Raw genomic sequence first — 26,123 nt, 5'->3', positions numbered from 1 at the left:
CCACCATGCCCAGCTAATTTTTTGTAGTTTTTAGTAGAGACGGGGTTTCACCATGTCGACCAGGATGGTCTCGATCTCTTGACCTTGTAATCCACCCGCCTCAGCCTCCCAAAGTGCTGGGATTACAGGCGTGAGCCACTGCGCCCGGCGCAGTTTCTTTGTAGTGCTGATGGTCTTTACAATTTGGTATGTTTTTGCAGTGGCTGGCACTGGTTTTTTCTTTCCATATTTAGTGCTTCCTTCAGGAGCTCTTGTAAGGCAGGCCAGGTGGTGACAAAATCTCTCAGCATTTGCTTGTTTGTAGAAGATTTTATTTCTTTGTCACTTATGAAGCTTGGTTTGGCTGGATATGAAATTGTAGGTTGAAATTTTTTTTTTAAGAATGTTGACTATTGGTCCCCACTATCTTCTGGCTTGTAGGGTTTCTGCAGAGACATTTGCTGTGAGTCTGATGGGCTTCCCTTTGTGGGTAACCCAACCTTTCTCTCTAACTTCCCTTAACATTTTTTTTTTCCTTCATTTCAACCTTGGTGAATCTGACAATTATGTGTCTTGGGGTTGCTCTTTATGAGGAGTATCTTTGTGGTGTTCACTGTATTTCCTGAATTTGAATGTTGACCTGTCCTGCTAGGTTGGGGAAGTTCTCCTGGATAACATCCTGAAGAATGTTTTACAACTTGGTTCCATTGTCCCTGTCACTTTCAGGTACACTAATCAAAAGTAAGTTCAGTCTCTTGACATAGTTCCATATTTTTTGGAGGTTTTGTTTGTTGCTTTTCATTCTTTTTTCTCTAATCTTGTCTTCACACTTTATTTTATTGAGTTGATCTTTAGCCTCGGATATCCTTTCTTCCGCTTGATCAATTCAGCTATTGATACTTGTGTATGTTTCATGAAGTTCTCATGCTGTGTTTTTCAGCTTTATCAGGTCATTTGTGTTCTTCTCTAAATTGGTTACTCTAGTTAGCAATTCCTCTAACCTTTTTTCAAGGTTCTTAGCTTCCTTGCATTGGGTTAGAACTCAGAGAAGTTTGTTATTACTCACCATCTGAAGCCTACTTCTGTCAATTTGTCAAACTCATTCTCTATCCAGTTTTGTTCCTTTGCTGGCAAGGTGTTGTGATCCTTTGGAGGAGAAGAGGCATTTTGGTTTTTGGAATTTTCAGGCTTTTTGCACTGGTTTTTCCTCATCTTCTTGGATTTATCTACCTTTGGTTTTTGATGTTGGTGACCTTCGAATGGGGTTTTTATGGATGCCGTTTTTGTTGATGTTGATGGTATTCATTTCTTTTTGTTAGTTTTCCTCCTAACAGTCAGTCTTCTGCAGGTCTTCTGGAGTCTGCTGGAGGTCCACTCCATACACTGTTTGCCTGGGTATCATCAGCAGAGGCTGCAGAACCACAGAGGTTGCTGCCTGTTTCTTTCTCTAGAAGCTTCTTTCCAGAGAGGCACCCACCAGATACCAGCTGGAGCTCTCCAGTATGAGATGTCTGTCAACCCCTGCTGGGAGGTGTCTCCTCATGAGGAGGTATGAGGGTCAGACACCCACTTGAGGAGGCAATCTGTCCCTTAGCAAAGCTCGAGTGCTGTTCTGGGAGATCCGCTGCTCTCTTCAGAGTGAGCAGGCAGGAAAATTTAAGTCTGCTGAAGCTGTGCCCACAGCCACCCGTTACCCCAGGTGCTCTGTCCCAGGGAGATAGGAGTTTTATCTATAAACCTCTGATTGGGGCTACTGCTTTTCTTTCAGAGATACCCTGCCTAAAAAGAAGAAATACAGAGAGGCAGTCTGGCTACAGCGACTTTGTTGAGCTGCGGTGGGCTCCACCCAGTTTGAACTTTCTGGCAGCTTTGCTTACAGTGTGAGGGAAAAAGTGCTTACTCCAGCCTCAGTAATGGAAGACGCCTCTCCCTGCACCAAGCTCAAGCATCCCAGAGCAACTTCAGATTGCTGTGCTGGCAGCAAGAATTGAAAGCCAGTGGATCTTAGCTTGCTGGACTTCATGGGGGTGGGGTCTGCTGAGCTAGACAATTTGGCTCCCTGGCTTCAGCCCCCTTTGCAGGAGAGTAAACAGTTCTGTGTTACTGGTGTTCCAGGTACCACTGGGGTATGAAAAAACTCTTGCAGCTAGCTCAGTATCTTCCCAAACAGCCACCCAGTTTTGTACTTGAAACCCAGGGCCCTGGTGGTGTAGGCCCTCCAGGGAATCTCCTGGTGCACAGGTCTTGAAGACCATAGGAAAAGCATAGTATCTGGGCCAGAGTGCACCGTTCCTCACAGCACAGTCCCTCATACCTTCCCTTGGCTACAGGAGGGAGTTCCCTGACCCCCCATGCTTCTCAGGTGAGGCAACGTCCCAGCCTGCTTCTCCTCACTCTCCATGGGCTGCACATTTTGTCTAATCAGTTCCAATGGGATGAGTGGGTACCTCAGTTGAAAATGCAGAAATCATCTGCCTTCTGTGTTGATCTCACTGGGAGCTGCAGACTGGCGCTGTTCTTACTTGGCCATCTTGCCAGCCCAATTAAACCTTTTTCCTTTATAAATTACCCAGTCTCAGGTAGCTCTTTATAGCAGTGCAAGAATGGACTGATACAGACATGCTTCTTTAAAGATTTATAACTAACACCATTTCTCTCCCTTTACTCTTTACCCGTTCCCTATGGGATCTAGGAACACAGGATTTGTCAACCTCTTCTTTCTGTGTCCACTGAATAAATGTTCAATGTACTATGCAAATATCTAAGCAAAGCCTTGCCCCGCTCCATGCAACATTTTAAAATTTTGGTTCTATATCCAAACCCTAGGGCCAACTTACCCAGGATGAAGACAGTTTTCAGCTGAATAGTCCATGAATGCTCTAACAGAAGTCCAGGATAGCCTTGGGCACCAATTCACAGTTTCTCCCTTTATCCTGGAGCTCTCCCAGGAAACGTCACTGCATCACACAGTGTTGTGAAAAAAGCCTCCTAGGAGGAGCATCTTAAACACAGCACATATGGAGGTACTTGGCAGTACCCCTCACTAAGAAAGAACCATTGTCAGTAAATCAGGCTCTTTCTATTATGAAGTCCATTTTATGTTGCTAAGGGAAAAATAGCACTGAATCATTAGTCATCTAGAACATTTTTTTCTCAACACAGAGAGTAACAAAATGTATCTCAGAGGAAAATTAATCTGAGCTAAGTCTGCAGATTAAACCGAACGTTTCTGAGTCTGGAAATTTGATTTAAGAAATTGTTTTTGCATAAATAAATTTATGCTCACATTTTCAGGTAAATAGAAGCAATACCTCACCTTCCAGCTAAAAATGGGAGGAAGGTCAGTTGGATGAGGATGGCTGGCGAAAAGTTGTAATTTTTTCAATTAAAATGATAGGCTAAAACTTGTAGCCTGGCTTTTTTTTCTTTTTGATTTCAATAGCACAAAAAGAAAATTATAAATACTTTCAATAATGAATTTGAGCTCCATGCAACTGACAGTAGAAGCTAGATTAGCATATATTTTGATTCACATCAGAAGTCTCTTTTTGTTTATTTAACTCTGAGTTACCATTATTTTGAAATTAAGTTATAGAAAGGGAAAAGACATACCATCATCTTGTCAAGCTAAGCAGAGAAATAGATCTGATTTCCTACTGGGAAATTATAAACATATCTTCTTTCCTGTTGGGATAAAATCAGAGCTGGAGTTCATTTCCTATTAAGGTTACACTGGCTGTCTCTGACACCTTAAATCTAGAAGCAGTGAGATTGTCTGTATATCCAAATGGTGATAGTGAAAAATATACATGTAGAAAAAAATGCAAAGGGCAGCTTAGAGTATAGAAATATGAGATAATCAAATGCATATGTGGAAACTTACCTGCATTTTGAGAGTAAATTATTGAATGCATAATTAACGTGCTTTTCTTCAGACCATTAGTTTTTTCCTGTCTGTGTCATTTTTTCCTCTATTATAGCTAAGTGACTATTTATTAAAGGCTCATTTTATTGTATTAATAGTGAAAGTATGAGTTTGCCTTTTTTTGGTTAAATGTAGTCACATGTCTATCATAAGAGTATTTGAAGTTTCTGAGTTTTACAGCACAAGATACGGAATTATTTCAGCTTTTTACGAGTGGAATCATTTCTTCCCTTATTGATGTCTTAGTTTGAACAATTTTATTCTCCTTGTAATGATTACAAGGACATGAAATTTAATACAAACACTTCTGTTTATTCATTAAAAAGTGGTTACCATAAGCCCACTATGTGTTAAAAACTATTCTAGGTTCCAGGACACAGGGATGAAATTAGACAGTTATTGACCTCATAGAGTTTATATTCTAGAAGAGGGCCTAGATAATTAAAAATAAATGTATAATTCTATGGCCACTGTGGTACATGCTGCAAGAAAAAACAGAGTAGTAAGATGAAGAGAAAACGGTGGTCAGGAGACATTTCTTTGAGGTGATGACATTTGAACACAGGATATTTGCTGACCACAGAATAACCACAGGCATCCCACACTAAGAAAAATGTGAGTGTAAAAATCTTGAGAAGGGGGAGAAGCCCGATGTCAAAGGGAACAGGAAAAATGCTGATGGGGCTAAGATGGAGCAAGAAAGTCTGATTTTAAGTTGAAGTCAGAAAAACCAAAACCAGATCATGAAAGGAGTTTTTGTTTTGTTTTGTTTTGTTTTGTTTTGGTTTGGTTTGGTTTGGTTTGGTTTGGTTTGGTTTGACACAGAATCTTGTTCTCTCACCAAGGCTGAAGTGCGTTGGCCTCAAACTTCTTGCTTAAGTGATTCTTTACCTCTGCCTCCTAAGTAGCTGGGACTACGCGCATGTACCACCATGCCCTGCTATTTTTTTAAAACATTTTTTACAGAGATTAGGACTCACTATGCTGTCCAGACTGGTCTGAAACTCCTGGCCTCAAGCCATTCCCCCTGCTTAGCCTCCCAAAGTGCTGTGATTGCTGGTCTGAGCCACCATGATGAAGGATGTTCTTGATCATGCAAAGGACCTTGGATTCTCTTCTTAGCATGATGGAAAGCCACTGGAAAACATACCACATAGAAATGACATAAGTTGATTTATATTTTAAAAATCCTTATGATTGCCATGAGAAGGATTGAATGTGAGATGGGGAAGAGAGAGACAGGGGCCAGAGCAGAAGCAAAGATGACCAGGTAAAAGATGATGATGGAGGCTTAGGCCAGAGGCGGCAAGATGTCAGCCTTGGCCAGATTTCAAGGTAAGATTTGCTCATGGGCTAGTTGTGACAAGACAGGTGAATAGTAGGGACAAAGCTATTAGTAGAATTATTAGTGGAAAGAGTGATCCTCGTTATGTTTCAGATGCCTTAGAAAATGAGACCTAGAATTCTGGGAATTGGCTTGGGTTGAAAATATAAATCAGTAAACATCACAATATAGATGAGGATTAAATCCAGGGGACTGGGCAAGTCCCTCTAGGAAGTGAGAATATATAAATAAGAGGTCTGAGCACTGAGCTCTGAGCTCTGAGACCTGCAATTTCATGATTGAGGAGAAGAAGAGCCAGCACTGAAGACTGAGGTGCCCAGGGAGGTAGAAGGAACAACAGGAGGTTACGGTGTTCTGAAAGCCAAAAGGGGAATGTGTTTCCAGAGAAAAAGTGATTCCTATGTTGTACACTCCCAAGAGGCTGATGACAATGACCTTGCCAGTTGTATTTTCAGTCTGGAGGCATGGGTAAAGCTGGAGTGACGTAGGTTGAGGAGCAAACTCTAGATGAGAACATGTAAAGAATCTGTAGAGACAACCCTTTCTAAATGGATGGCTACAAGGCCAAGAAGAACTGGCCTGAGGCTGAAGGGAATGGCGATTCTTGGAAGAGCATTTTTATTTTTATGGAAATTATTATAGCACATTAATTGATGGTCATGATCTAGGAAAGAAGGATAAACTAATGAAACAGAAAAGAGAGGGAATAATTACAAGATTGAAGTCCTCAAGCAGGTGAAAGTGAACAAGGTCCATGATGGTTAATTTTAGGTGCCAACTTGACTCAATTAAGGGATACCCAGATAGGTGGTAAAGCCTTGCCCATTTTTTGTGTTTGTGAGGGTGTTCACAGAGGAGACTGGCATTTGAATCAGTGAACTGAGTAAGGAAAATTCACCCACACCCAATGTGAGGGCTTAGACACCAGAAGAAAAATTTTCTCTTTTTCTTTTGAAGCTGGGGCACCTTTCTTCTCCTGCCCTTCAACATCAGAACTCCAGGTTCTCTTGCCTTGGGACTCCAGGACTTGCACAAGCAGCACCCCTAGTTCTCAGGCCTATGGTTTCAGACTGAGATTTACACCATTAACTTTCCTGGTCCTGAGGCCTTCAGACATGGACTGAGCCCTGCTGCCTGGTTCCCTGGCTCTCCAATGTGCAGGTCACCTATGGTGGGACTCCTCAGCCTCCATAAACCACATGAGCCAATTTTCCTGATACATCTATTCCCCTCTCCTATATCTATATCTATGAATATATCCTACTGTTTCTCTTTCTTTGGAGAGCCTGTCAACTAACACAAAATTCAACCCACACATCAAGGGGTTGGTCTCAGCTAGGAGTAGATGTAGTTAAGCATTGTAAAAAGAGGCAACACAGAGAAAATGGGCAGAGATGTCAACAGGTTGCTGGACGCGGTGGTGGCTGACAGGTTAGTTCTTTTTCTGATAGTTATTTTATCAGCTAAGCATGAGAAGAGGAAAGGGGTAACTGAAGTTTCAAGGAAACAGAAGGTGTGCTAATCTCTGATAATGGGAGAAACACGGCTTACTTGAAAATAATGGTCATATATTTAAGTTGAGCATCTTCAGCTTAGGTGTGGGTTTTTGTTTAGCCTACTCTGCTGCTCAGGACCAGTAAGGAATAAATAGCAAGCTGGAGTTCTTCCAAATGAGTAGGGTGGAGAGAGCATCTTGGACACAGGCTATCAAACTTTTCCTGCAAAGGGTCAAACAGTAAATATTTTAGGCTTGCTTTGTAACCATACAGTTTGGCACGACTAATCAACTTGCCATTTTAATCAAAAGCAGTCATAGATAATACATAAACAAGTGGTGTGGCCAGGTCTTAATAAAACGTTACTTATGAAAACAGGCAGTGAACTGATTTGTCCTGAGGTCCTTAGTTTGCTGGCCTATGGTCTAGGGAATTGAGGGTGCACGTAAGGAACTATTGTATTAATGGCCCATGGACGCAAAACTGGATAACACAGAAAGTGGGCACACGAGAATGTGATGGATTGCAAATGGCTTAGACGTCTAGATGAGAGCAGTAAATTATTGGAATAGTGGTACTAATTAAAAATGACTGGAAAAAAAGAAGTTGGTGCTTAGAGTGCTTGCAGCTTCACATCTAATTGTTAGAGGTGAAGTGTTCTTTGATTGGATAAGAGCCAAATGAGGACATGAATCTGGGAACCTTGGAGCTGGGGAAGCAACTTTTAAATGTGTTGATGCTAAGTCTGGATGAAGGGATGAGAGCTCTTATTAGGGAAAAGTGGTGCTCTGGAGATCTCTCTCAAATCAGGGGCAACTGGAGCTTTGTATGCCTCCTGTATAGATTCCCAAGAATGCAGGACAGGCTGACTTCTCACAGGACTCAGATCTCTGGGGTTCTCTTCAATACCATACTGAAAATGAAGGCATGGTCAAGTAGAAGTCATTGTGCAAGAGTCTCACTTTAAATCATTTGTTAGTTACTTCCAGTGTATCTACTACCACATCTCTTTGCAGATTATCATTTGCTAATATTCTGTGAGAGGTAAAAAAAGACATTATTAGTTTGGTTTTTGTTGTTTTTTTTTTTTTTTTAGATAGAGTTTCACTCTTGTTGGTCATGCTGGAATGCAGTGGTATGATCTTGGCTCACTGCAACATCTGCCTCCTGGGTTCAAGTGATTCTCCTGCGTCAGCCTCCTTAGTAGCTGGGATTACAGGCGTGTGCCACCACGCCCAGCTAATTTTGTATTTTTACTAGAGACAAAGTTTCTCCATGTTGGTCAGGCTGGTCTTGAACTCCTGACCTCAGGTGATTCACCCGCCTTCGCCCCCCAAAGTTCTGGGATTATAGCATGAGCCACCGTGCCCAGCCAGGATGATTATTGTTTTTGAAAAATCGCCATAGTTGTTAATGTCTTCGTTGATAGTGACATTTTTGTCATTCCTTTCTCAAGTAGTTCAGTATTTAGATAGATAGGGTAGCTGTAGAAAGAGTCTTGTTAGGAAATTTGATGGTCATTTCTGATATAAAATATTTTTGAAAGTTAACTTCTCAGATTAACTCATCCCTTTGTTTATCTTTCATTTTATGTGGTAGGCAGATAAAAATATTTAAGGCAAAGTCTCTTCCCTCAAGATACTCAGACTAGAAGCAGAGTTAAGACAGGAATAACAGAGGTGGTTGCCGGAGAACAGAAAATTCCAGGCACAGTTCCACATGACTAGCAAAAGGAAACTGTTGAAATAGCTATAGAAGCTAGGGGCTGATAAGACCCTGAAAAACAGGGTATGGACTAGGCTGGCTAAAAGCAACATGGCAATGAATTTTACCTAGGTTTCACCTAGGACCTCACTCTGTGCTAATTAACATATTGAATCACACACCCACCAGTACCATGACGGTTCTGGGGAAGCTCATATTTAGTATAAAAATGGGTGACACCACGGTTCTGAGAAATCTCCACCTTTTCCCGGGAATCTTCATGACTAGTCCACCCTTGGTTAAAGAAACTCTTGAAGACAGAAACCCCAATCCCCACTGCATGGCTCTCTTGAGTATACCTGTGCTCCCTTTTCTTGAGTGTAGTTTTCCCTTTGGAATAAGTGTCCATATTTTCACTATTTTCTGACCTTGAATTCATTCTCACGATGGTGTCAACAGCCTGGACACCAGCTGGGGTTGAGGTCTCACCGGTGTCTCAGGACCTCCCCTCGCCCACTGGTATCAAAGCGGTTATGTAAATAAATAATTGCAAGACATCCAATTAATTGCTATAACAAGGCAAAGAAGAGTAATTCATTTGTTTATTCATCAAAAGTTTTATTTTTACTCTTTTCTATATGCCAGGCAGATAAAAATGAATAAAATGGTTTCTTTGCTGTCAAGATGTAGAGGCTAGGTGTGGAGTTGGATAAACAAATGACTGCAAGCTACTGCAGGCATTGCTACCATAAGGAGGTACAAATAAATGACAGCAATAGCACAAAGAAGGTCAGAATTCACTTGAGAGGAAAAGAAGCTTCACTAAGGGTAGAATCCTCAAATGGGCGTGGAAAGACGATTAGCATAGCACCAAGAGCGGAGGGACGTGCTAGGAGGAGGGAATTAGCAAATGCATCGAGTCTGATGATGGCTGGAGCACTGGGACAATAGAGGAGAGTAACAGGACGTGAGGCTGGAAAGTTGGTGGCACCAGGGTATGGGAGGATGGCAGCAGGGGGAAGTGAGACCTTCTCAGCGAGGCTGGGCTTTAATCAGGGAAATAAATACCAGCTTTACCTCTCAGAGAGGTAATGGAGAAAGGACTGGAGGAGGGTGAGTCTGGAGGCAAAAGATTTCCAGTTTTAAATTTTTTTAAACTTTTTTTCCTCTCCCCCAACCCCCCCCCCACCAGCCACCTTTTTAAAAATTTGATTGTGACGGATTCAATTGATATGTAAAACACAAAATCTCAGAATCAAATGGTTGTTTAGGTTCTTTATAATTTCGACCTATGCTGGTTTAGATCACTCCTCTGCACTCAGGTTTCAGTGCTTATATCTATCACTGCCAGTTCATGTGCTGAGTATTAATCATGGATCTATCTCTGACACCAGCCTGAAAATTCCCTGAGGATGAGGGCCAACCTTTATTTACCCTAGTGAACATCTTGCCTAAGTTCCCATTATTTAAATTCAGCTATGAGAGATCACTAGACTCAATGTGATTCTAACTTCTTCAAAGTAGGTTTTCTTTTCAACCTGCATGCAATTTATTTCCTAAGATACTTTCTTACCATTCATTACATGAACATGATGATATAAAAACATTTTTGAGGCAATATTAGGAAACACTAAAGTTAGGGTGTAACTTAAAAGGACCGTCAAAAGCAAAGGTAGAAAATGATGGTGTACGCAAATAACCTGCTGCTTGTGCCCCTCTTACTCTACGATGCTTCGGGCATTGTGATCTCTAGACTTTCATCACATGCTCCTGCTGAAATGGAAGCCACATTGCTGCCCTGTGCAAATGGAATAACTGTTTCAGCAGATTTTATTTGTAAAAATCTTTCCCCTCTACACTGCTTAACACAATGTGGTAGTAATGGCACTATGTCAGTAGCACATTAGCCGTTGGATAAGACATAGCATCAAACATGAATTCCACGCTCTATTCTCTTTGTTATAATTTAAAATATACCGATGCCCTCCAGCATTATGGGACAGGTAAAACACAGCCCTGTCTAGAAGTGCTAAAATGTAGGTGGTATCTTGAAAGCTGTGTTCTTTTAAAGAACAGGGACAAATAGGTTATTTACATGTCAAAAAGGAAAATGATCCTCAGGCTACCTGCAGAGATGGAAGAGGCAATGTGATCAAATATTACCAAAAAAAAGTATATGCGATATATATTTGTCTCTGCTTATGATATTAAGAAGGTGTAAGTACAGCTTACAGTACTTGGTATTTACCTCCTAATGGCAATAGAACTCTTGCCTTTAAGGCTGCTGTATGTACAAAGTTGCATTCTCAGTGAAGATTTGTTTACCTTCCTCTAGGCAATGAAGCCCCCAACTATGTAGCTCACAAAAGCTGCACAGGGATAATAGTAACACTCAGAATAGTCTAACAGAACCAAATACTTTTAAGAGATTTATTGACCATGAATCAGTTTGTACCACATTTCTATGGATTAGCTTTTGTGGCATTATTTCATTTTTATAGCTGAGATATCGCTGATGATAAACTGGTTTTTCTGGTTTTTCAAGGGGAAGAGGAGAGAGAGCAGGATGAGGCATTTCCCAGTGAGAAATCTTACCATGTGGTCACACTGGTTGGAAGTCTGTTTATTATTGAACTTCTTTATGTCAAAGTTAGTGAGTAATCAAAGAATTTCCAACCCTGCAGAATGTACTGAATCATTCTGAAGCAATCACTTATCCACAGGGCAAAATATGACACTCATTATTTAATTGGCAGAAACCCTAGAGGGCTTTTCATCAAGGAGATTCTAGAAAGATTTTTTTCTGAGTTAAGGCACCACTTTAAATTTCATTTTTGTTTTTAATGTCAGTCAGTGGCTTTTTTCTCCATGACAGTACTGTAAATGTGACATTTCATAACATTTAGGTAAGGAAAAGCAACCATGATTTGGGCTGAATAAGAAGTGGATTCAAATGAGTCACTGAGGAAGACTCTAGAATCTCTTTTGCTCTATGGTACCTGAGTTGGTGTGGATGTGATCCCATAAAGTAGGTGTGATGGTTAATTTGATATATTAACTTGGAGAGTGTTTTGGATGACATTAACCTTTAAATTGGTGAGCTCTGAGTAAGCAGATCACCTTACATGATGTGGGTAGTCCTCTTCCAATGAGAAGAAAGCATGAACAGAACAAAAGACTAGCTTCCCTGAGTAAAAGGGAACTCTCCAGCAGACTGCCTTTGGATTTGTTGGTCTCCATAACTGCATAAGCCAATGCCTTATAATTATTCATTTTTAAAAATTTTATTGTAAGGAGAGTTCTGTTGTTTCTGTTTCTCTTGAGAACCCTGACTAATGCAGTGGGATATGCATCAACAGACAGTCCACCGTACCAGCTGTTCCTCAATAGATTTGTGGAACTCTGTACCTTACATTTATAAGTCTCTAAGACCACGCCAAAGAATGACTTATCTGATAAATGTGCTTTGGTATCTCCATTTGGTTTACTTGCCATGCTCTGAATATTTTTCACAATCCAGTGAAGGGGCAGGCCTGGGTGGCCATGATTGTACTAGGTAACCCAACCCCCATGGCTACCATTTACTGAACCTGAGATTAATAATTGACTAGGAGAGTTGCAGAGTGGTGATCTGTAGGTGAGGCTGAGTCAAATAAACACTTGGTCTTAAAGACTTAAACTAAGACACTCTGAAATAGCAAGGGTAGGTAGGCATTGCTGACTAAATCAAGTACTTGCAAGAGGATTCACTGCCATCTTCTAAACCCACAGGAGGCCAAACACAGAATACCTGGGAAGTGGGGAGTAAGAGAGAGCAGAGCATGCCCGTGATGAGCTAGAGTGAAAGGGCTTCAGGTCAGCAGGAGAGAGGATCATGGCATTCTTGCGCCAAGGACCACCACAGCTGAAAAAGCTGCTGTGAGCCCAAGACACTGGCAAAGACCCACCCCTGCCAACACATGGCTGATTTATCTCCAGTCACATCCTTATTTTACCTTGAATACGTTCTTTCCTGAGCTTTACTTTCCTCCTCTGTAAAATAAACAGCTTAATTTTTGTGTGTAAAGTTCTAGAGAATGCAACAAATTTTTTAAATTAAAGAATTTTTTTATAAAGACAGACCTGGCTATGTTGCCCAGGCTGTTCTCGAACACCTTGCCTCAAGTGATCCCCTGCCCCCACCTCAGCCTCTCAAAGTGCTGAGATTACAGGCATGAGCTATCACGGGAGCCCTAACAGTTTTTAAATGGGTCATGTGAAATAGGGATTGTTTGATGGTGGGTTCTCTGTTCATTTTATCAGGTTCTGTATTCTGTCACTCTTACCTGTGGCAACAATGGAATTTTTCTTGAGGAAAGTAATTTACAAACTTTTCTTTTTTGTATCAGGGCACGCTTTGTCAAAAGGAAGTCTTACATGGAGGTTTTAAACAAAACAGATAAAAGCTGAGTGGATCTGATCAGAGTGGCTGGGGCTTGGAGCTTCGCCCTGTGGACTTTCCCAGGACCCTCCGTCCCCACATGCTCTGCAAACTCAGCTCTGCAGACTCCAGTTTGAAAGTATTCGCCCTTGAAAAACAATCAAGATGAATAACAAAGAGAGAGTGAAATAATAAGGAAGAGAGAGTGACATAAAGTTAAAAACTGCAGGAGCAGCTGGAGACCAGCAGGATTTCAGAGATCCACAGTCCGGAAGTACTTCCTGCTTTGGCTTGCTAAAGTCCAGAAAAGAGCACAGGCAAGAACCCAGAGGTGCAGAAGCTGAGGAGGGGCAACTGCAAAACTGCAGTTGAAGAGGAATGGGCATTGTGGGGAAAAGAGCAAGCGGGAGCAGTTGCACCATGTGGGTTTGTGTCCCTGGCTTCAAATGACATAAGAGAAAATAAAAGAAAGAGTTAGCAAAAAAGAACATTCTCCAATATGGTTAGGAAACTGAAAAGAAGAAGATTTTTTAAAGGTGGTGTTGTGGTAACTAAAAACAGGAAACAAGAAAAACTTAGGGGGGATTTTTCCTTATACATTTGCTTGGGAAGATCAGACTAGGTGTTGTTTCAATAGCAATCAAAGATACTGAGAGCATCAACAGAACTGGGGGGGTCAGAACTACCAAAAATTTCCTCCTCCATAAAAGCATTGAGAAACTGGCAAAAGTAGTCAGACTCAATTTGTTATGAACTCTGAAAATAAACCAAAGCTAGAGTAATATGGGGAGGATTTATTCAAGTGAAACAGCTAAATCTCAGCAAGAACAGTGAACTTCGTGGTCTTTCAACTTGCCCTATCTCCATTCTTTCCTCCCGAGCTTGAAATAATCTTGAAAACCAACAGCCAGCAATCATGGTGAAAACCATGAGGCTGTCAGCCACTGGAGGAGGTACAAGAGGGTTGCTGGGACTACTTCAGTCCCAGTCCCAGGGAAATGTCATTGTTTGACCTGTGTCCTGTGTGGCATTTCTTTTTGGAATACTCTACTTGCAAGGTTAGCTTTATTTAGCCTGACTCAAAGCTCAGTGCAAACAGCCTTTTCCTTCATAAACATTTGTTGAAAATAAGCAAAGGCAATTGAATATTGCAGCTGCCTGAAGCAGAAGATAATAGTTGGAACAAACACAACGTCTGATCAAGATGATTAATATGAAAAACTGGGACATAAGAAAGGGGGCTTTGAAAGTCTGCAACATGTTCCTGGGAATCTAGAAGACCACACACAAGTACAGGGCTATGTGTACACCCAGGAAAGACCAGAAACAGCCCTAAGCTCTCAACTTGGTTCAACCTTGAGGCTCTGCACAAGTAAGAAGTAAAAGCCAAGACAGAGTTGCAAACTGCCTGCCTGAGTGTTGAGAGCATGTCCCAACACACACAGACTCCTTCAGCAAAGACTGGAAGAAGAGTCATTGGTTTCAGGCAGTAAAGACATCTCTGTCTATCATTAGCTGACAAAGAAGCAAACCAAGAAGAGACAGTGGCCACCACACACTATAAGGACTATAGGCCTTACAGAACTCATTCACTAAACAACTACAATAAAAACAACAACAAACACCAAAATCCTGAGAACAGGAGAGAATATAATTCTAGAGTTGTAACATTATATTATTTAGGATAATATATTGTATATAAAATTATTACATATATTATATATAAACATATCATTAAGATAATTTATCATATATAAAAATTATTCAACAAAAGACTATAAAATTGGCAAACAAAAAAATAGGAAAGCATGGCCCATACACAAGGGAAAATAAAATCAATAGAACCCATCCATGAGAAAGCACTAGACATAGCATAGGGACAAAGTGTTTAAATCAGGTATTTAAACATATGTTCAAAGGACTACAGCAAATAATGCCTGGAGAAATAAGGGGTAGCATGAGGTCAAAATCTTACCAAATAGGGACTATAAATAGAGAGAAATTATTTAAAAAGGATCAAATGGAAATTCTGTAGTTGAAAAGTACAAAATCTGAAATAAAAAATTTACTAAAGCATTTTAATAGAAGATTTCAGCAGGCAGAAGAAACAGTAAATTTCAAGATAGTTCCATTGAGATTATTCATCCCAAGGAACAAAAAGGAAAAATATTAAAGAAAAGGAAACAGAGCCACAGAGGACTGTGAAGCACCTTCAAGCATACCAACATATGCATAATGTGAGTCTCAGAAGGAAAGAAGATAGAGAATAGGTTAGAAATAATGTTTTAAGATATAATGACAACCCTTCAAATTTGATGAAAAACAGCAATCTACACATCCAGAAACTCAATAACACCAATGATGATAACTACAAAGAGATCCACACAAAGACAGGTAAATCATATATTGACTTCAATACTCCGCATTTAATAACGAAGAGAATAACCATATAGATGATCAGTAAGGAAACAGGGAACTTGAACATCACTATAAACTAACAAGATCTAGAACACTCCACCCAACAACAGAAGAATGCACGTTTCTCAAGTGCACATGAAACACACTTCAGGACACACTGTATATTAGGGTATAAGGCAAGTTTCAATAAATTTAAGAAGCTTGAAATCATCAAAAATATCTTCTCTGATTACAGTGGAATGAAGCTGGAAATCAATTACATAATGAAAACTGGAAAATGCACACATATATGGATATTAAACAAATCACTCTTAAACAACCAAAGGATCAAAAAGAAATCATATGGAAAACTGGAAAACAATTAGAGGCAAATAAAAATAAAAATTGAGGATATCAAAATGTATGAGACACAATGAAAGCAGTACTCAGAGGAAAATATATGTTTAAACATATACATTTTTAAAAATCTTAAATCAATAGCCTAACTTTACACCATAAGGAAAGAGTAAAAAAGAGCAAAATAAACCCAAAGCTAGCAGAAGGAAGTAAATACTAAAGACGAGGTGGAGATTAACAGAACAGAGAATAGAAGGAAATAGAATCCACAAAACAGAAGGTTGGTTTTCTGAAAAGATCAACAAAATTGTCAAACCTTTCCTTGGCCTGACCAAGCGAAAAAGAGAAAAGACTCAAATTATAAAAATCCTAAATGAAAGACGGAATATCACTACTGACCTTACAGAAACAAAAAGGATAGCCTAAGGGAATACTATAAAAAATTGTATGCCGATGAACTAGATGCCCTACATAAATACTATAAACAACTGTGTGCCAATGAATTAGATACTCTACATAAAAATGGACAAATTCCTAGAAAGATACAAATTAAACATTTGGTAGAGTTCACCAATGAACTCACCACTGAAGCTGTGTAGTCCTTGGCTTTTTTTGCAGGAAGTTTTAAATTATCAATTCAATCTCTACTTGTTATGTCTATTTGTATTTGATGTGGTTTTTGTCTTTAGTTCTGTTGATGTGAAGAATCACATTTATTGATTTGTGTATGTTGAACCAACCTTGTGTCCCAGGGATGAAGCCTACTTGAACATAATGAATTAACTTTTTGATGGGTACTGGATTCAATTTGGAAATATTTTGTTCAGGATGTTTACATTGATGTTCATTAAGGATATTGGCCTGAGATTTTCTTTTTCTGTTGTGTCTCTGCCAGGTTTTGGTATCAGGATGAGGCTGGCCTCAGAGAATGTGTTGGGGAGTAATCCTTCTTCCTCAATTTTTTGGAATAGTTTTAGTAGGAATGGCACCAGGTCTTCTTGGTACATCTGGTAGAATTCAGCTGCAAATCCATCCGGTCCTGAGGTTTTCTTGGTTGATAGACTATTTATTACTGATTCGATTTCAGAGCTCATTATTGGTCTGTTCAGGGAATCAGTTTCTTCCTGGTTCAGTCTTGGGAGGGTGTATGTGTACAGGAATTTATTCACCTCTTCTAGGTTTTCTAGTTTGTGTGCATAGATGTGTTCATAGCAGTTTCTGATGGTTACTTTTATTTCTGTGGAATCAGTGGTAACATTCCCTTTGTCATTTCTAATTGTATTTATTTACATCTTTTCTCTTTTCTTCCTTATTATTCTAGCTAGTGGCCTCTCTTAATTTTTTCAAAAATCCAGCTCCAGGATTCATTGATCTTTTCAATGACTTCCTGTGTCTTGGTTTCCTTCAATACAGTTCAGAGTTTGGTTACTTCTTGTCTTTTGCTAGTATTGGGGTTGATTTGTTCTTACTTTTCTAATTCTTTCGGTTGTGATATTAGGTTGTTAATTTGAGATCTTTCTTAATTTTTGATGTGGGCATTTAGTGCTATGAATTTCCCTCTTAACACTGTCTTAGCTGTGTTCCAGAGATTCTGGTAGGTTGTGTCTTTGTTCTCATTTGTTTCAAAAAGTGTTTTGATTTTTGACTTGATTTCATTATTTATCCAAAAGTCATTTAGTAGTATGTTTTTAATTTCCATGTAATTGCATGGTTATGAGCAACTTTCTTAGTCTTGACTTCTATTTTTTATTCCACTGTGGTCTGAGAGTGTGTTTGGTGTGATTTCAGTTGTTTTGCATTTGCTAAGGATTGTTTTATGTTCAATTATGTGGTTGGCTTTAGAGTATGTAGCAAACTTTCTGAAATACAAATTGAGAAATTAAACTGTGAGGGGGAAAAGAGGGACAAACTTTTTTTAAAGAAAAATAAAATTATTTATGCAGCCCATGCATTATTTAACACTGCTGTGTCTTTACTTGTATTAGAATAGTTGCTATCCACATCAGAAGTGTTGGCGTTTTCCAGGTCACAAAATATAATAATACTGCTATTTACCTTCACATTCTAACTATCAACAATTTTACTTAATATGTCCAAAGAACAAAGAGAGGAGGTACAAATAGGCTATCATCAGGTCCGAAGCCTGGGAGGAACTGACAGAAAGGGTGTTTTGATCTAAACCTGAGCTTTGCAAATTGTAGGAAATAGCTGACTTGGTGTTGGAGTCCTGGCCTGGTAAGATGCAAATATATCACAAACTGTTCCAGGAAGAGGAAGATGAAATTTGTACATTACAACAAGAGAGAAGGGAAAGAAAAGTAATGGCCTTTGGGGTTATTGTGGTAGAGCACAGAGCAAGGCAAATAAAGGAAAACAAAATTATGAAAACAGGAGAATCTATAAATAAGGAAAAAAATGAGAACATGAGGTAGACTGCAGGATCTGGGAGGACCAGGTGACATATGTTTAAATGTTTAAAAGATTTAAATCAAAGTAATAGATTGTTAAATAAAATTTGTTCTAGCCTCCTGTTTTGACAAGTATTCCTTCATAACAACCTGGAAGGCCAGACCAAATTAGAATTTTTGTGCCTCTTGGAGTCTGCAATGAGAATTGCCCCTGTGGGAGAGCCTGAGGGCTTGCATCACTACACCTCTCTCTTCTCACTGTCTTTATCCCAAGTGCAAGGGGCCTCTCACATTTGCCTGTGGATATCTCAAACCAAATAGTCCATATCCCTGCAAACAGTCACCACTTAGCCATCCTGAGGGTATAGGTAACATTCACCCTTGGGAGCACGGTTTCAGTGAACAGACCTGTGCAGACTGTGGAACTAGGGTTAAGCAGAGAAGGCCAGGGTCCCAGGTACCTGAATGTGGTTTAGAAAGTTTTCGAAGGGTGCACAGGATCTGAGTTGGTATGTCTACTCTCCCCATGGATTCTTTGCCCCAGAAGAAAGCCAAAGCAAGGTTCTCAAAAGCACAAAGCCCAGGGCAGGGAATGCTCTGGTCTGGATCAAAGGGTGATGTTGCCAAGAGAGTTCTGTCAGAGACAAAAGCCTTTTGCTGATGGTTGACAGAGCAGAGGAGGAGGCAAGAAATCTAATTGAGATAAACAGAGCAGAAAAGACAGTAAGACTTGGTTTGCTGCAAGGCAACTTGGAATTCAATTGAAATAGTCTTCAAGAGAAAAAGTAGTAAAAAGCTGGAAGGAAGTGGAAGGAATATAAACCCAGGAGAGGAGACCGTTGTAGAGAACATTTCAGATAATGTAATTCGTCATACTCAGAAGTGGTTTAGGAGGTACACATGCAGGTTTGTTACATAGGTAAATTGGGGGTAGTGGAAGTTTGGCGTACAGATGATTTCATCACCCAAGTAATAAGCATAGTCCCTGAGAGGTAGTTTTACAGTCTTCACTCTCCACCCTCAAGTAGGCCCTAGTATCTATTGTTCCCCGCTTTGTGTCATGTGTACTCAATGTTTAGCTCCCACTTACAAGCAAGAACATATGGCATTTGATTTTCTGTTCCTGTGTTAATTTGCTTGGGATAATGGCCCTCAGCTCCATCCATATTACTGTAAAGGGCATGATCTCATTCTTTTTTATGGCTGTGTAGTGTTCTATTGTGAATATATACCATATTTTCTTTATCCAGTCCACCATTGATGGATATTTAGGTTGGTTTTATGTCTTTTCTATTGTGAATGACTATTACTTTAAGTAACACTAGGAATAAACCTGTATTTTTGCACTTTGGGTTTATTCCTCTACTTCCAATATGGGTGTAAAGGACAATTCTGTTTAAATATTTTTCTATTATCCTAAACCCCAAAGAATTAAAAGTGATGTTTATAAAAATACTTTGCTATAAAATGCTTAACCATTTATGATTAAAATTTTTCTCATTAGACAGAGCATGGGGTCTATCTTACTTAGAAAATAGTTTTTGCTGTTAATGGAAAATTCCTTTTGTAAAAAGTCATTTTCTAGCCAGTTTTGTTAATAAAATGCCATAAATTACTCTTTTATATTTAATTGTTACTATGTGGTTTATTATTTTAAACCCTGATTTCTGTTGAATTTGAGGCAAATATATGTTTGCTTTGAGAATAGAGATTTAATTGGCTAGTGATTTAATTGATGACATTTAAAGTGCAGGAAAGAGAGTATAAAATTTATATGCAAAAACAGAGACTGGAAAATTTCCTCTTTTTATTGCAACTGGATATTCCACATGAGACAAAAAAATTAAACTGGGATTTAGAGACTCATATTGTAGAAGAGAGAGCTTTTACAATTTTACTTTAATTACCTCAAATTTTTATTTGTTGTCTAATTTAATCAATAAGCCTTTTTGTCTTTCATTTATTGTTGTCATATCTTTTGAAAAAAATTGCTTCCTTCATGTCAGATCAAACGTAAACCAAGAAAATGAGTTTCCATAAAAAATTGCAATATTTTCTAAATATTCTAGAACATTAATATTCATAAGGCACCCAATTTAACAACCTATGTGAGTCCATGTTTAAATGATAAAAGTACTGAACTGCCAGGTAATCAGGGCTCTGATTTTTTCAGACTTTCCCAAACACTGAATCCATCCTCTTCTTTGTATGTCTGTGAATATTAACCATGTACTGTGGTGCATTTTGTTAGCACCTTTCAGTAGAAACAAGCCTGTGAAACTACAGATGCGTTAATATCCAATTTTAACAGATAGACTGCCATCAAGTTTTAGGAAGTTTTCAGCTCTTTTCAATTTACCACCAATTTACAAATTACCATAGCTAACATTTTCTGATCACTTTTCCATCTACTGCATACTGTTCTCAGCTCATTACTTATATTAACGCATGTACTCTTCACAAGAACCATACGAGGTAGGCATTATTATGATCCCTATCTAACAAATGGGAAGGGATTCAAAATGGCTGATTAGAGGCCTCTCTTATTCACCTCCTCCACTAAAAAGAACCAAAATCTTGAGTATATAATTGTACTTTGAACAGATCATCCAAGACAGAACACTGGAATTTAACAGAAAAGTGACAGGAAGCACCTAAAGCAAGAAAAGGGAAGGAAGTGAGGCAGCCTGCTCAGCTGGTATCATCTCCAAATCCTAATTCAGGAAAAGAGTATGTGAGAGACCCCCAGTGGTCCACATTCCCACCACATACCAAATTTTGCATACAATCCTAGCCATGGGAAAGGCACTCAACTTTCTTGGGCCCCTGAGACTAGCATAGGGAGCTCTCTGAAAACTATGAAAGCATTGCTCCAGAGAAAGAGTTCATGTTAGATCCCACAAGCCTCTGAGTCCTGGGTTGCAACAGCATATACCAGACTGTATTCTACCTTGCAATCAGGCAAGAGGCAGCAGCCATGAGCAGCAATCCTGCCCCACCACTGCCTGCAGAGGGGCAGTCAGACATTCTCTTGTGGTCTGAGGACAAATTCCACTGCTCATAACCACTGCAGCTGGAAACTACTTTGGGACAAAGTATAAGCAAAGCCCACACACCCCAGTTGGCTATGGCTGCTCCTAGGGAAAGCAATGTTACTTTCCCTAGTTGCAGGGCTGCAGGGTAACTGCTGCTCACTTTACCTGAGCATTTCACTGGCAGCAAGGTACTCACCCCACACCTGTACACCAAAGCTGGCATCTTTTTACACCACCAGGGAGCTTGAGATCACAGCCCAACCTGACTACATGCCCCCCAGTTCCTGAGTACACTGTCCAGGGGCCTGGGGATGGCCCAGCCCAGTCCACCTCCTGGTGGTACATGAACACTCCTCCTGGAGTTGGAAGTTGGGTCCACTCAATTTAACTGCTACCAACATAGATGGCACCCACCCCCATACACAACCTGTGGGTCTGCAAACTGGCATGCACCACCCATTGCAACTACTACCAACACCAGTGCATACCACTTGGGTCCCAAATAAATTGTTCTGCCACTGCTATTGTCATTTCTCACACCAGACTTACTGCCTAGCAGCCTGAGAACCTGCCTATCCACCTGATCCACCACTGCCATTTCTGGATGCCTAAGAATCAGTTTGCCAGGGCCTGCTAACATCTGCACTAATGTATGTCACTCTGAGGACCCAACGGCAGGCACACTCTGCCTAATACTGCTACCTCTGGGGCTCAAAATTTGACCTAATTGGCATCCCAGGCCACAGCAAAACTTTACCACAACCTGCACTAACATCTGCACTCCAAGCCACCCAGGAAATCATGGATACTACTGTTGCTGTTTATGGACAAAAAAAAAAAAAAAAAAAAAAAAAAAAAGATTACACTATGGTAATCAGAATTAAAGCCAAAGTATCTTATCCAACCAACATCATAGATACATCTTCAGAAAAAGACCCTCCCTTTCAAAAGCAAATTCAAAAAGTTGAAAAAAGCAATTGTTATACCAGATGCACAGATATCAATATAAAGGCACAGGAAACATGAAAAAGCAAGAAAATATGTCACCTTCAAATGAACACAACAATTTTCTAGCAATAGATTTGAATCAAAAAGAATTCATAAAATCACAGAAAAATATTTCAATGTTTTGATACTATATAAACTCAGTGATATACAAGATAATACAAAAATACAGAGAATTAAGAAAAGCAATTCAAGATATGAAAGAGAAATAATTTTCCAAAGACATACCATCAAAAAACACCAAGCAGAAATTCTGAAACTGAAAAATATATTAAATGAAATATAAAAAACAATAAACTGTATCAAGCAGAGGAAGTAATCTTAGAACTTAAAGACAAGTCTTTTGAAATAAACTAGTAAGACAAACATAAAGAAAAAAATTTAAAGAATGAGAAACAAAAGTGTTTGAAAACCTGTTTAATGAAATCATAGATGAAAACTTTCCAAGTCTAGCAAGAGATTTAGACATCCAGATACAGGATCTTCAGCAATCCCCAAACAGGTATAATTCAGAAAGGCTTCTCCAAAGTACACTATAATTAATCTGTCTGAATTCAAAACCAAAGAGAGAGTTCTAAAAATAGCAGTGTCTAGTCACCTATTAGGGAATCCCCTATTAGAATAAAAGCAGACTTCTTAGCAGAAACCTTATTGGCTAAGAGAGAATGAGATAACAAATGTAAAGTTCTGGGAAAAAAAAATACTGCTAGTCAAGGATGCTATCTCCAGCAAAATTATTCTTTAAAAATGAAGGGAAAAAAAATGTCTTACCAGACAATCAAACGTTGAAGGAATTCATTAGCACTAGACCAGCCCTATAAAAATGCTCAAGACAGTCTTACACCTGGAAGCAGAAAGATAACAATTACTAACATGAAAACACACAATAATATAAAACTCACTGGTAAAACAAGCACACAAATAAGGAAGAGAAAGTACCTAAATAATACCACTACAGAAAACCACCAAACAACAATGACAAACAATGAAAGAAAAAGGAACAAATAATATAAAAAAACAATAACAGTATGACAGGAAAAAAACTTCACATATCAATTATAACCTTGAATATAAACAGATTAGATTCTTCATTTCAAAGATACAGACCAGCTCAATGAAAAGACATGATCCAACTATATGCTACCTACAAGAAGTGTTCTTTATCTGTACAGATACATGTAGACTTAAGGTTAAAAGATAAAAAAAAGATATTCCATGCAAATGGAAACCAAAAGCAACCAGGAATTGCTATACTTATATCAGATAAAACAAACTCTAACTCAAAAATATTAAAAAATAATAATAATAAAGGTTATTATACAATGAAAAAGGGACTGATCCAGCAAATGAACATAAAAATTCTGAATACATGCACCCAACACTGAAGCACCCAGATTTATAAAGCAGATATCACCAGGTGTAGAGAGGTATATACTCCAATAAAATAATAGCAGAGGACTTCAACACCCCACTCTCAGCATTAAACAGATTATCTAGACAGAAAATCTACAAATAAACATTGAATTTAAGCCAGACTTTAGGCCAAATGGACCTTTGGGTAGAAATGTACAAAACGTTTTACCCAATAACTACAGAATACACATTATTCTCATCCGTACATGGAGCATTCTGCAAGATAGATCATTTGTTAGGCTACAAAACAAGTATCAACAAATTTTGAAAAATAAAAATTGTATTGATTATCTTCTCAGTACACAATAGAATAAAACTAGAAATCCATACCAAGAGGAACTTTGGAAACTATACAAAAACATAGAAATAAAACATGCTCCTGAATGACTATTGGGTCAATGAAGAAATTAACACAGAAATTTAAAAATTTCTTGAAACAATTGAAATGAAAACACGACATACCAAAATATGTGGAATATAGCAAAAGCTGTGGTAAGAGGTAATTTTACAGCAATAAATGCTTACAACAAAAAAGTGGTTGAAATATTTTAAATAAATAATTTAACAATGCACCTCAAGAAAAGCAAAAACAAACCAATCCCCAAAGTAGCAGACAGAAAGAAACAATGAAGATCAGAGCAGAACTAGACAAAATAGACAAAAAACAAAAAAAAAAGGGTCAATGAAATGAAAAGTTTGTTATTCGAAAAAAATGAATAAAACTGATAATCCACTATCATGATTAACAAAGAAAATAAGAAAGAAAATCCAAATAAACACAATCAGAAATGAAAATAGAGACATCACAACTGATACCACAGAAATACAAAAGATCATTAGAAACTTTTATAAACATTTATTTACTAATAAACTGGTAAACCTGGAGAAAATTGATCAATTCTTCAAAACATACAACCCACTAAGACTAAATCAAGAAGAAATAGAAAACTTAAACAGGCCAATAACAAGTAACGAGATTAAATCAGTAATAAAAGTCTCCTGAAAAAGAAAAATTGACAATTTTATGGATTCACTGTCAAGTTCTACCAAACAAATAAAGAAGAACTAATCCTAACCCTCCTCAAACTCTCCCAAAAAATTAAAGAGAAGGGAATCCTCCCTAACTCATCCTATGAGGTCACCCTAATACCAAAACCAGACAAGGAGGCAACAACAATGAAAAAAAACTACAAGCCAATGTCCGCGATGAACACAGAAGCAAAAATCCTCAACAAAATACTAGCAAATGGAATCCATCAGCACATCAATAAGCTAACACATCATGATTAAGTGGAATTTATACCAGGGTACAAGGATGGTTCTACATACACAGATAAATAAATGTGGTACTGATATGGTTTGGCTGTGTCCCTACCCAAATCTCACCTTGCAGTAAACCCCATCTGTCATGGGAGCGATCTGGTGGGAGGTAATTGAATCATGGGGGTGGTTACTGCAATGCTGTCCTCAGGATAGTGAGTTCTCATGAGATCTTATGGTTTTATAAGGGGCTTTTCCCCCTTTACTCAGCACTTTTTCTTCCTGCTGCCATGTGAAGAAGAACATGTTCGATTCCCCTTCCACCATGATTATAAGTTTCCTGAGGCCTCCCCAGCCATGAGGTACTGTGAGTCAATTAAATCTCTTTTCTTTATAAATTACTCAGTCTCAGGCAGTTCTTCATAGCAGTATGAGAATGGACTAATACAGTCAGTCTAGATACCCATCAATGATAAGTTGGATAAAGAAAATGTGGTATATATATATGCCATGGAATACTATGCAGCCATAGAAAAGAATGAAATCATGTCCTTTGCTGCAAAATAGATGCAGCTGAAGGCCATTATCCTGAGCAAAGTAACACAGGAACAGAAAACTAAATATCAAAGTAACACAGGAAGAGAAAACTAAATACCCACTTACTTGCAAGTGGGAGTTCTAATAGTCTCAAAAATAATTTTGCTATATGTATTTATTAACTTTAATATTGGGGAAAGAACTAAGCAAGTGTTGTAACTAGTAAACTTGCATGGAATTATTTTACTATATACCTACTTTGCAGTAAGGGCATGTAAGTTAATGGTTCTAATTTATTTACTATAGTCCATTGTATTTCTGCAAAAATTATAAAAAAGATTTATATCACAGAGTGAAGAGCATAGATCTGGAAAAACTTGCTTTCTCTAACTCCCTCTGCACAAATTGTTTAAGTACCAAATGAGGGGAGAAGAAAAAGAAACAAACAAAAGAAGAAGTGTCTCCCACCTTGTTTCCAAGAGGGATCTCTGATCCCTAGTTTAAGTGCATAGTTAAAGCTATTCTAGTTAATATTTACAGTATTCTCTAGTGAGCTTTCATAGAATGGAATGATCAAAGAGAGTTGACCTACATGAGTCTCAACATCTTGGAGCATACATCTACAAGGTGAGGCACTCAACCTTCATGTTTACCTGCTGTCTCTGGGTCACATAAATGATATAAGCTTAGGGTTGCTTCTGATCTTCATAGTCATGGTGTCTTAAACTCTATGTCTCTCCAGGTGGGTGCTTCATCACACTTATGCTGTAAATATTATTCATTTTGACACCATATTTCTTGGATGACAGCATTCTCCTGATAAAAGTACTGTAAATTCTTCC

The sequence above is a fragment of the Cebus imitator genome, unplaced genomic scaffold (assembly GCF_001604975.1).
Source record: "Cebus imitator isolate Cc_AM_T3 unplaced genomic scaffold, Cebus_imitator-1.0 Scaffold199, whole genome shotgun sequence".
Classification (NCBI taxonomy): Eukaryota; Metazoa; Chordata; class Mammalia; order Primates; family Cebidae; genus Cebus; species Cebus imitator.
This window is presented reverse-complemented; position numbering follows the sequence as displayed.